General features: G+C 34.1%; 1 pseudogene; it reads left to right on the top strand.

The window, feature by feature from the left end:
- The first annotated feature begins 402 nt into the window (after positions 1-402).
- On the top strand, positions 403-5543 carry LOC132111896 (thioredoxin domain-containing protein 16-like; annotated as a pseudogene).
- Positions 5544-13689: the final 8146 nt, after the last annotated feature.

The raw sequence follows: 13689 nt of genomic DNA, 5'->3' as shown, positions 1-13689 counted from the left end.
GTTGTTACAAATTATTATGAAATTTTCCTTTTATCCTAATTTTAAAAATATTTCACAATATTGTTGTTTTTATTGTATTTTTTTTTTTTTTTTTTTTTTTTTACACATACCAGTGCCAGGTCTTCTAGGTACGATCTCTATATTCTCTGTAGTCCATTGTCTTGGTTGGAATGAAGTAATATTATATGTCTCAAGGTTTTTTGTTTGTTTTGTTTTTTTGGGGGGATAGAGCACCAGGCTTTGACGGAGGCAGCATCTGTATATGGAACAAAATACCAGTTTATCCAGACCACTGGCTCTTTGGCCCTAAAACATAGGGGGGGGGGGGTTTATATTACACTAAATAGTGATATACTTTCAATCCCTATTGAGGTACTCAAAACATCAAATAAACAGAGATGTATGACATTCTTTGTTTTCATACAAACATATCTGTTTTCTCAGATACTGCACCTGGACTGGGCCACCGCTCAAACTCTCGCCCTGCAGCTCCGCGGGGAAGTTGGCATAGTGCTCATTCACAGGTACTGATGGCGCAACAGAAACAACACTGCAATTCATAAAACGTTAATATTCATGTAACAAGATTCTGTGTGAAATAATGACTTTACAATGGGCAGTTAGCTAAAGCATTGGATATCATGAACTAAAATCTAATCAACTTCTTTTTTTTTTTTTTTATTAGTCTTATTATTTTTATTTAGCTTATTATTTCAGTCTAGTTTGTTTAGAATCTTTAACATGATATATATACTTAAAAGTATATAAAGCATGTTTTTGTTTTTCAGATGTTTTTAATTTTTTTAATTCTCTTTTATTTGATTAAAAATATAGTAAAATTGTGAGATTTTTTATTTGAATATATTTTTAAACATAATTTATTGTGAGATATTATGGTTCAAATTCATTTTCTATATAAATATATATACAAATATTCCTGTGATGCAAAGCTGAATTTTCAGCATCATAACTCCAGTCTTCAGTGTCACATGATCCTTCAGAAATCATTCTAATGTGCTGAAACATTTCTTATTATTATCAACTTTGAAAACATGGCTAATTATATTATTAAGCTGTGTAATATTATAATAATTTACATTTGATTACACTGCTTAATTTTTTCAAGATTTTTTTCTTGCATATATAGTTAAAAAGAACGCCATTTATTAGAAATGTTTTGAAGCTTTGTGAATGTCTTTACTGTCACGCTTGATCAGTTTAATGCATCCATTCTGAATAAAAGTATTAATATACATTCAAATATGTTTATATACGTTCTACAATAAATATAACTAATTATCTTTTATAAATCAATTGTCAAATTCATTTACCAGTGACTGATGTTGATTTAGGAATTTGTAAGTTAACAATGTTAAAAAAAGTGTAAAAAGTAAACATTAACCAATATTAATAAAAAGAAAAGTATTAATTATTATTAGCCATGTTAACTGTAATATTACCTATAGTTAATTATTGTTACTAAATAAGGTTGGCTGGGTTTCTTGATTTTTATCCATCTGGATTTGGAGGGGAGGCATTTGATTATTATTGGTAATATTTATTTTCCCATGCATCAACTTAAAATAAAAATAATTTCAGAAGTATAGAACTTTTACATTATGGATCGTGAAAATAAAGTTTTTGGGGCAAAGGACTTATGGACAATAGGAGTAGGGACATTTTATTGTAAATTAAATTCGGTCAGTTTTTATATAACCATATACACATCTAATACACATCTCTAAATGACCGTCCACAGATCTTATTTTCGGTCAACAGTTTCTTTCTTTCTTTCTTTCTTTCTTTCTTTCTTTCTTTCTTTCCTTCATCTTTCAGGGACAGTCCAATCGTGAAAAATCCTAAATACAAAAATACTCGCTAAAATTCAACGCTGCCTACAGACTCCCACAGAAGGTCAGTTTAACCTTTGACTGTGTGTGTGTGATTGTAAAAAAAAACAAAAAACAGTTTTTAACAAAAGCTTTTCTCAACAGGATGTGACACATTTGACCCTGATTAGTGCCAAAGAGGTTGTGAAACTTTTTAAAGAAGAACTTTGGCAAGAACACAAGTTAGACAACAAAGAGGAAGATGAGGAACATTGGTCAGATTTTGGTAGGACCCCACCTATGCGGTCATTGCTAATTATTAGCATGGTTCCAATGCTTTTGAACTGCTTCTAAAGATCTTGTTGAATTTATCCAGATATTCTTGATGACGTGGTGTTTGTGTCTGTGTACAGAGACCATGATCTTAAGCTGGATTTGGAGTCTGTTATATAGAATTCACTTCAAACACAACAACAGTCACACAGAATGATATCACCGTGCTGCTGTTCTATTTAAAATGTGAGTTTACTTATTATATTACTGTATTTTATCATGTATAAGACAAATCTACCCTGATATATCCACTTTTGTCCTCTAGGGGATGCTGTCTGTATGGCTTTCGTTCAGTCATATATAGAGGTGGCAGATGCACTTGAAGGTAAATGCATTTCAATGATGAACAAAATTGGCAGATAATGTAGACATTTTGTAAATCAAGTTATGTTTTTTTTTTTAATTCATTTGGTGAAATCCATTTTCTGATAATATTAAAAATAATTATCTACATAATAAATTGTTTTGATTTTACACAAGCCTCAAAAAGTGTTTGGACACTTAAGTCATTGCATTAGATAAAGCCAAGTGAATCTGCAAACAAATAATTTTTCTCAGGACTAACATCACTTTTCTTAGCCATTTTTGTAATATTTATTTAACAGACTCGTCTGTGATTTTTAGTCGATATGTTATATTCCAATATCCCTTATTTCCGCATCTTTATTTGAATAATTTGATTTAATATAAGTAAATAAACAAAAAAAAACCTGTCATTATTTACTCACTTTTGTCAACGTATATGACTTCATAATGTTTTTTTTTTTTTTTTTTTACTTTCATTTCACTTTCTTTAAATGGACAAAAAAACAACACAGGCATTTTTCAAAATATCTTTTGTGTTCCGGAAAGTGTCTTACAAGTGATCCCATATCTCTTTGTCTTCCCTTTCTTTATCATGTCCAGGTGTGAATGGGGTGCAGTTGGTGGCAGTAAACTGTGGAGAATGGACTGACATTTGCAGTGATCAGAACATCGCTTCCTTCGGCACCGTTCTGATCTACCGTCCGATCAGCATCCCCCCATGCTCAGCTCTATAGGGGGATGTTAGCAACCAAGAGCCTCCACAGGTTCATACTACTGTGAGTATTATGTCCTCTTTCCCACAAGGTCAGATCCTCTGGATGTGATTTAGTCTCTGTCACTCAGGAGTAACCTTAAAGTGGGCCGTTTTTTTTTTTAATTAGAGGCCTGAAGATTGAAGAGCACATTTGTAGTTTTGTGCCTCCTGCCTGACCTTCTGTTATATGTTTTTATATGGCTGTGAGCTGATAAAGGCAGCTGTGGGGTTTTATTTGTAGAACACCATCAAAAATCTATTAATAGATGTCCTCAACAGTGCAGTGATTGCAAATGCACTGCTTAGAGAAAGCCAAAAGTCTTTAATAATGAAGACCTATAAGCTGAACATTTCACACTTAATGTTTTTTAATGAGGTACTTTTGTTCTTGCAGGAGTCTGGTCTCCAATCCTGCCCATCTTTCCTCGTCTGCTGAGGTGATGTCGTTTTTGGAGGGAGATTTGTACAGTAAACATGTACATATAACCCCTGTCAGAGTTCTGGGACTTTTCAGTTCAATACATGACACGGGTATGCCAACTTTTCCCAGGAATCACTGCAATGTGATCGATATATACAGTATATACTTATCTTTTTAGAAATGTAATTTTTATTAGATGTTTTTTTTTTTTTTTTTTTAGTTTTACCTGGAATTTTTTCTGAATTTCCATCAAATAGAAAATAAATGTTATATTCACTAACATTCAAAGGTTTGGATTATTTTATTTAGCAAGGATGCATACAATTAATAAAAATAAATTACAGGAAAAACTTTCACATAGTGATTTTTTTTTTTTTTATTAAACTTTTTAAGTTTCCATTCATCAAATGATTAACAAAAAATGCATCATGATTTCCACAAAAACATTAAAACATTTTTTTTTATTGATAATAAGGAATGTTTCTTGAGCAGCAAATCATCACATTAGAATGATTTCTGATGGGTCATGTGACACTGAAGACTTGAGTAATGGCTGCTGAAAATTCAGCTTTTCCACCACAGGAATAAATTGTTTTAACTATAATAAATTAGAAAACAATTATTTAAAATTGTAGTAATATTTTGTAATATTACTGTATTTTTATAAAACGTTTTTTTACTGTAAAGTCTTGGAGTGCATAAGCGACTTTTAAACATTTAAGACCAAACATTTGAACTGTACTAAGAAAAGCATTTCTTTAAACCTACTTTAATCTTGCCATAAAATAGCCTTTGATTCTCATTTGGCACTAAAATTAATATTTGAAATTTTTTCAGCGAAATGCACAGGAAATGTTATGCAGAATGTCTGAGCCTCTGTTTTCCATGAAGTGAAAGTGGATGGTGATTTCCAAGCCTGAGCACCAGAGGAAGTAATGAAAAGAGTCAAATGTGCTTATGTTGGCCTTCTGAAATATCCCAGCATCAGAAGCAGTGTAGGAAGTGTTTACATAAAAATATTAAAGGGTGGTTCATGTAAATTCTATCATAATTTACTCCCTTACTTACCCTTTTGTCATCCCATACGTTCATGATTTTCCACCGTCTTTGGAACACGGAAGAAGATATTTAAAAAAAAATATGTCATACAGGTTTGGAATGACAAGTGGATGAGTAAATATTTATATTTTTGGGTGAATTATCCCTTTAAAACCATAGGAGCCAGCTTAATTTGAATGGTCAGAAGGATGCAGAAAATGGTCATATTATAAAAATATGATATATGACCTCTTAAAATGTCACACTGCTCATGTACTTGCATTATTTGTTATATTATGGCAATCAAAATGTATTTTATGGGCACAGCATACTTCAGCATTGACTTAAGGTGTAATGTCAGAAAGCGTTCCAGCTGACTGCTCTGTGTTTGATCAGGGTGGAGGGGCTGACAGTAAACCTGCCTGCTTTTCTGGTGTCCCGTGGCCCTGGAGTTCCTTATGAGATCTATTCTCTCCCATCATCCTCAGCAATGGACCTTGTCTCACTTATACAATGAGTGGAGCTGGATCGTTTTGTAAGTTGTTATGGGAACATATTTGCAAATTTACCACAGTGTCCAAACACAATGCTTCAGAGTTACTCAATGGTACTTTATATTGGAATCATATGTGTTTTACTGGAGTTTAAGTAACATGAATTGAGTGGCTTTCCACATTGACGTAGTTAACTGTGTTGCTATTGTACATTAAAACAAACTATTACAATTGTTTTATTAATTGTAATAAAAAAATACATATATAAATATAATAAATATGTGTTAGATATGTTGTCTTGGCAACTAAAATAAAATACAATTCAGCTGAATGTCTAAAGTTATCTAAAACTGATATAAACGTTATTATAAAAAAGGTACATTAAAATGTTAAAAAAAAAAAAAAAGCTGATAACTAAATGCCTAAAACTAAAATTCAAATGAAAACTGAAAATACAAAAATAAAAGCTAATTCAAAATACATACTAATAAATATATAGTGTATACATAATATTAAAAAAATAGTTAAGTTTTACTTATATAAAATATGATCTGAAGGACTTTTTTTTAACAATTCAAATCATCTTTTATAGACCCATTTTAAAATTGTTTAAACATTTTATAAAATATTTATATTATATTTTTATTATATTGTTTAATGTTGAATCTATATCTGCCATCTAATAGCTTGTGAAGCTGATATGGCAATACATTTAAATCGAACGACAACATATAAAATAGGAAAGTGAAATAATTCATCCCTACACAGTTAGTGGGAAAATACGCTCTGTCTCAAAATGCCATCTTATTGCAATAAAAGTCATTTTTTATATTCCTTTGCCAAAAACTAACTTACTAATAAGATGAAAATATGTTGTGTTTTGCATTAAAGCCTGAATTGACCGTGGAGAATCTTCCCTGGTATTTGGAGCTTGGGAAACCTTGGCTACTGCTTTTTATCGGAAAGGAGGACAGTACGGAGAGGACGAAGGCTTTAAAAGAAACCGCTGAGCTCTGGACAGCTGGATTCCTTCCTGCCATGGTGGATCCATCTCTGTTAGACACGTTAATCAACATGCATCGACTTTAAGCAAACCCTTTGGTAATTGTCATCTACGGGGTTTCATTGTTTTAGAGGTCGGTCACCTGTTGGGAGGACTATCCTGGAGAAGTATCTTGGCTTTGTACCTCCACTTCCTGTTTTGGCGATGTCACGGTTCCCTCCAGAGCGCCCCCTAATGGCTAAGAACAGTCCCGGCAGCTTTTAATTATAGCATTTACAACAATTTGGTTTCAGATTTCAGCCCTATACCCAGGTGCACTGAAGTGAATGAAGTAAAAAGCAATCAAGTTTTTGTGCCAAGACAGTAAATATACTTAACATTTCTGGACAGATAACCTCATTTGCATGCTTACGCTACATACTTGAAATACAGCGCAAAATGTTCGGCTTGTTGAGTTCAGTTCAGAGTGCAGTTTTGACCTCAATGTATGGGTACTGTACAGTACAGACCAATGTTTGGATGTTTGGAAACATTACTATTTTTAATGTTTTTGAAAGAAGTTTCTTCTGCTCATCAAGCCTGCATTTATTTGATAAAAAATACAGAAAAAAAATGTAATATTGTGATATATTATTACAATTTAAAATAATTGTTTTTACATTTATTATACTTTAAATTATCATTTATTTCTGTGATGCAAATTTTTAGGATCATTATCACATGATCCTTTAGAAATTATTCTAATATAATGATTCATTAGCAAAGTTGGAAACAGTTCTGCTGCTTAATATTTTTTCAGAACATGTGATACTTTTTTTTTAGGATACTTTGATGGATAAAAAGCAAAAAAGAAAAAAAAGCTATGTTTTTAAAATATAAATATTTTGTAATAACAATATACACTACTGGTCAGTAATTTGGGGTCAGTAATTTTTTTTCTTTCTTCTTTTTAATAAAATCAATACTTTTATTCAGCAAGGATGTGTTAAATTGATAAAAAGTGATAGTTAAGAAAATATATTATTAGAATATATATTATTAGAATTTTTTTTCTTTTGAATAAATTCAGTTCTTTTTAACCTTTTATTCATCAAATATATTAGACAGCAGAACTGTTTCCAACACTCATAATAAATCAGAATATTAGAATGATTTCTAATTGATCATGTGATAGACTGATGTTACATGTGACACTGAAGGCTGGAGTAATGATGCTGAAAATTCAGCTTTGCATCACAGGAATAAATTTTTTTTTTAAGTATATTCAAATAGAAAACTATTATTTTAAGTTGTAATAATATTTCACAATATTACTGTTTTTTTCTGTATTTTTGATCAAATAAATGCAGGCTTGATGAACAGAAGAAACTTCTTTCAAAAACATTAAAAATAGTAATGTTTCCAAACTTTTGGTGTACTGTATATTGAAATGTCAGAAAGGTTTAAAAATCATATCACTGTAATTGAAAAAAATTATATTGCTACATATATTGATATCTGATATATGAATTATTGTCCAGCCCTAATTTGAAGACATCAGATATGTCCTTGTTATTGCCTACAGTTCCAGGAATCAGTCATCCCATGCCCCTGCCCTGACAAAGCTGGCACAAAGTACTTCGACACTCACCAGCATTTAATCACAATCACAAAATATCCATTCAGAACCTCATCAACACTTTTTCCCTAATACAATCACTATTGTTGCCTGTGGTTAAAAAAACACACACAAAACAAATTTATACCCACTTCTCAGCATCTCCATCTGCTTCCTGTGAAGCTCAGAGGAAATTGTATCCCTTAATTGTGTCTGATTGTTACAAGTTATTTCCCTGAAACCTTCTGCTGGACTTCTGGGGCCTGGGGCCTTTTTGGGCGGCTTTTTGAGCTTCCGAAAAATCGGTTAAAATGTGTTTTATGAAGATGGATGAAGCACTTTATCCATCGCAAGATATTTATTAAATTTCATATGCCAGTGAGATGCAGAACAAATACAATTGTATACACATCATCTGAATTTTATCCATGAAGCGTTAGTGTAATTATAATGAAATGTCCTTTGTTTTGCTGTTAAAAGAGCTGTAGTATATGTGCCTTTTTTGCGACTCTTGGTACTAGGAAAACACAATAGTTGTTTCCTTTCTGCTGTATGGCCTCATGGATTTTATTAGGCAGTGTGTGTATTGTCTCATGTCTGACTATAATGTTAGTGTTTTAGCTATTTTTTAGACCTGTATGTGTAATGGGGCAGTTAAGTGTAATCTTTCCCATTACACATTCATGGGTTTGTCCTTCTCTTTTCTGTGTGATCAGAGGATGTATTCAGTCTCTAAACACAAGAAAGATTCTGCTTTTAATTTCACGTTTCACACGGAAACTTTGCATAAAGAGCGGCAATGTCCCTCTGTGTTATCACCACACCACAAAACCAGTCATAAGGGTCATTTTTTTAAAAATTGAGATTTATAAATAATCTGAAAGCTGAATAAATAAGCTTTAAGTTGATGTGTGGTTTGTTAGGATATGGCAAAATTTGGCCGTGAGTGAAATATTTGAAATCTGCAATCCAAGGGTGTAAAAAAATCTAAATATTGACAAAATCGCCTTTAAATTTGTCCAACTTAAGTTCTTACCAAAGCATATTATTTATCAAAATTTAGTTTTGATACATTTATGGTAATAACTGTATGAAATATCTTCATGGAACATGATTTTCATTTTATGATTTTTGGCATTAAAGAAAAATCTATAATTTTGACCCATACAATGTATTTATTGGCCTTTGCTACAAATATACCTGCTGCATAAGACTGGTTTTGTGGTCCAGGGTCAAATCTGTGCTAGTTTAAATGCATCAGGACTTTTCCTCCATTGTGCTCATGAGAGCGATGAGCGACCCTTCTGGTCACACTTTATTTTAAGGTCCAATTCTCACTATTTCCTAACAACTAACTATGAATTGCCTCAATAAACTCTTAAGGCGAGACACTGCAGGTGAATAGGGCAAAAAAAATAACTAATAGTTATCACCTTACTTACCCAGTTGATTGAGCAGAAATCATCAGCTCATAAACTGGTTTGGTGCTTGAGAAACATCAAGTATTATTAAAGGGTTAGTTCACCCAAAAAGGAAAATTATGTCATTAATAACTCACCCTCATGTCATTCCAAACCCGTGAGACCTCCATTCATCTTCGGAACATAGTTTAAGATATTTTAGATTTAGTCCGAGAGCTCTCTGTCCCTCCATTGAAAATGTGTGTACGGTCTACTGTCCATGTTCAGAAAGGTAAGAAAAACATCATCAAAGTAGTCCATGTGAAACATCGAAAATACATTTTGGGCCAAAAATAACAACAGACGACTTTATTCAGTATTGTCTTCTCTTCCAGGTCTGTTGTGAGCATGTTCACTGCAGTTTAGTGATATCCGGTTCGCGAACAAATCACTCGATGTAACCGGATCTTCTTGAACCAGTTCACCAAATCGAACTGAATCGTTTGAAACGGTTCACGTCTCCTATACGCATTAATCCACAAATGACTTAAGCTGTTAACTTTTTTAATGTGGCTGACACTCCCTCTGAGTTAAAACAAACCAATATCCCGGAGTAATTCATTTACTCAAACAGTACACTGACTGAACTGAAGTGAAGAGAGAACTGAAGATGAACACCGAGCCGAGCCAGATAACGAACAATAGAATGACTCGTTCACTAGTCAAGAACCGGTTGCATTAGTTTTCGGATCACCAGTAGTGATGGGAAGTTCGGTTATTTTCCAAGAACCGGTTCTTTTCCAAGAACCGGTTCTTTCGGACAGTTCGATTCAATAAACCGGTTGAAAAAAAAAATTCACCGGTTCTTTTGCGCTCAACGTAATGCCGTCATTGGCGATGATTGTCCTTGATTCAAGCCTTCAGTTTACCTGGGCTCATAACATTAGCACAGAATCAGTTCAGAATTAATCACCAAAACAATCAGTTCGGTTCAGACGCTCTGTGTGTCGGTTTCCGTTCACGCTGAATCACACATGCGCAGTATCATCAGCTCCTCGGTTCTTGAATTGGACACATCCAACAGAAAGGTTATTGACTCGAGAACGGGTCAATCTTTCAGAAATTACATAATTTTCCTTTTTGGGTAAACTAACCCTTTAATGTTGAAAACTGTTGTGCTGCTTAATATTTTGAACTTCTTAACTTTTGAATGGTTGTGTGTGTATATTACGGAGCGGAGCTTTTACAATGGTGATGGCTTAGTGGTTGTTTACTGGTCCAATTTTAAAGAGTCTCTCTGTTGTTCAGGACTCTAGATATGGCTTGGGTCCAAATTCTCTTTGACACGTTTTATTGTCCACCAGCTGAACACATCTTTGGAAAAAGTACTGTAATATGAGGAATATTAATAGTGATGCTTGTCTTAGCAAAGACCACTAAAATATGTTCAAAACCAATATCATTCTCATTTCCTAAATAATTCCAAGGACCCAGATGTCCGCTTTTCCTGTAATTTAAGCAACCAGCATTGTTTGGTTGGTTACTATGCATTTCGTCAGAGCTGCAAAACATTTCAGCCTGCTGATTAATCCCACCACACCACAGACATTAATGGTAGCAGAAGACTTTCTGCATCAGTGATTTATGAGAAGAGGAGTGCTAGTGGTCTCTTTCATCCAGTGTTCTACAGTTAATAGCATATTTGTGGATCCACATTCCTAGTGAGATACAAGCTGATTTTTTTGGATCAAATACAAAGTTCAATATATTAAGTACCATTAAAGGTCTGAAGGATAATGTGACACTGAAGACTGGAGTAATGATGCTAAAAACTGATTTAAGAAAATCATCAATAAATAAATCTAAAACAAATATTTTAATTGATAATAAGTTTCACAATATTACTGTTATTTTTACTCCATTTTGGATCAAATAAATGTAGCCTCAGTGAGCATACAGTAGGATACTTTCAAAAACACATCTATCTATCCATCTATCAATCTGTCAGATTCTCTGATCCAAAATTCACTTTGAAGAAGAAAAGAAAGTTAATTTGCAACGTTAACAACTCAAAGAAAAACTGCTGGACTCTTCCAGTTGGGGGTGCACAGGTTTTTATCAGTGTGCTGGGGAAAGAACTGCATCTATATCCATGAAATAGTCTGCAATTATTTCCTTTGGATGGAAGGAAACTCTGAGATCTATACTTATTTCAGTGGAGACTATAGAGCCAGTATTTCTTCCACCACTTTTGCGGTGTGTCAAATTGTTGTGATTTAGTATTGATTTCCAGACACTATAAAACTATATTGATTTTTTTTTTTTTTTTGAGAATGCATGACTTACTATTATTTAAGCAACCCTTTTCTGTTGATGTTCACACTACCATTCAAAAGTTAAGGGTGGTTAAGATTTTTTCAATGTTTTTAAAAGAAGCATTTTATATTCATCAAGGCTTATTTGAAAAATACAGTAGAAGCAGTGATCTTGTGAAATATTACGATTTCAAATAACTGTTATCTATCTGAAAATATTTAAAAATGTAATTTATTTTTGTGATTACAAAGCTAAATTTTAGTGTGATCCTTTATAAATCATATTAATATGCTGAAAGAGTGGTCAAGAAACAGTATACTGACTCCAAACTTGGAATAATAGGGAGTTTAGTGTACATTTTAGTGTACATTTTTGGTACATTTAATGTCTCTCTTTGGGCTGTGCATGATGAACTCAGTTTATTTTACCAATGCTTATAATCAAATGACTAGCCCTATTTGTATTAATGATTGCATTCAGTTGTTTTATTATAACATGCAGCTGTATGCACAATTCATTGTGTTTTCACAGGAATTATTGTAGATCAGTTTACAGATTCCACACCAAGACATCTGGAATCACTTGTCACTGTCCATTAGTCAAACTCCTCTACGTCAGATTTCCAGGTATCAAGCATCATTTACTCCCCAAGTGCTGTTCTTTTGTCAGAAGTAGCATGTACACAAATTAATTAGTGTTTACTAAAGTTAGGCTAGCTGTTCTTTATCATGAAACAACGAGTTGGACAGACGTCACAAACAACAATATATATATATTTTTTTTACTTTCTTCACTGTTGTTCTTTTAGCCTTTATCCCAGATGGGAAATGGGGCCCTCCTGTGCCATTCTTTGAATTTCTGGACTATTCAGAAAGGTCTTAAAATGAAGACTAGGGACAGGGAAGACCACAGAGAGCAGAATCATGTGACCCCAAACCAAAGGCAAACTCCACATCCATCACCAAATCCCTCACCAGCACTCCGAACTATAAAGTCAAGTCCTCTCATGGCACAGAAGGTTATGTAAGCAGTTCACATGACTGCTTGTCATCTGTTAGATTTCACATTATGTGTTACGTTAACATCTTCAATGCTATTTGCAGAAATGTGTGTATATCAGCACGTCGGTATTAAACATGTTCCAACTTATTTTTCACAAATCCAATGGACTTTTCCAAATTAAACTAGTTGTATTTTAGTGCTGTAACTTTATATGCAGTGAATGTGATATTTAAAACCTGAAAAAGGTCTACACAAATGTATTTATTTATCCAAACAGCCTGTTTCTTTGCAGTGTTTGTTTGGCAATGTTTTTATACAAGTACAGAGCTTCACATATGCATGACATGTGTACATTTGTACATTGTCTTATGTTTCAGTCATGGAAGAACAGCAGCTAAGGTTTTTTTTTTTTTTACTATATCGTGCTGAGAAGACAAAGGATATTTTGGTTAACTTCAGGGGAGTGCACACTCAGCATGCTCCTCTGACCATCAATGGTGCGACTGTGGAGAGGGTGAGCTGCACCAAGTTCCTGGGTGTGCTCATCACAGAGGACCTCTCCTGGACTGAAAACACAGCAGCACTGGCCAAGAAAGCACAGCAGCATCTCTACTTCCTCTGCAAACTGAAAAGAGCCAGAGCCCCGGCCCCCATCATGTGCACCTTCTACAGTAGCACCATCGAGAGCATCCTGACTAGTTGCATCACTGTGTGGTATGGTGCCTGCAACACGCCCTGCTGGAAGACGCTTCAACGCATAGTGAGAGTAGCTGAGAAGATCGTTGGTGTCTCCCTCCACTCCCTCTAGGACATTTACAGAACCCGTCTCACCCGTAGAGCCCTCTGCATCGCAGGTGATCCAACACACCCGTCACACAGCTTCTTCAGTCATCAGGTTGGAGACTGCAGAGTCTCCAGGCCAGGACCAGCAGACTGAAGGACAGTGTAATAATAAAAACTCCATATTCATCCGGAAGAAGGAGGCGAGAACCGGCGGACAATCAAACAAAGACTTTAATAACAAAATAAACACTAAACAGCGCATCAGCCCCTCATGGACGACTGATGCGCACAAATAAAAACCAAAACATAAAATAAAGCCCAGGCCTGGTCCTCTCTCGTCCGTCACTGTCGTCGCTCCAGTTTTATATCCTTCCATCTCCTCTGTGGGACTCGAGACGGGTGGTGGGTCGCAG

Source organism: Carassius carassius, chromosome 31 (genome assembly GCF_963082965.1).
Source record: "Carassius carassius chromosome 31, fCarCar2.1, whole genome shotgun sequence".
Lineage (NCBI taxonomy): Eukaryota > Metazoa > Chordata > Actinopteri > Cypriniformes > Cyprinidae > Carassius > Carassius carassius.
The sequence above is the reverse complement of the archived record's forward strand: the minus strand, read 5'-3'. Positions and strand labels throughout refer to the sequence as shown.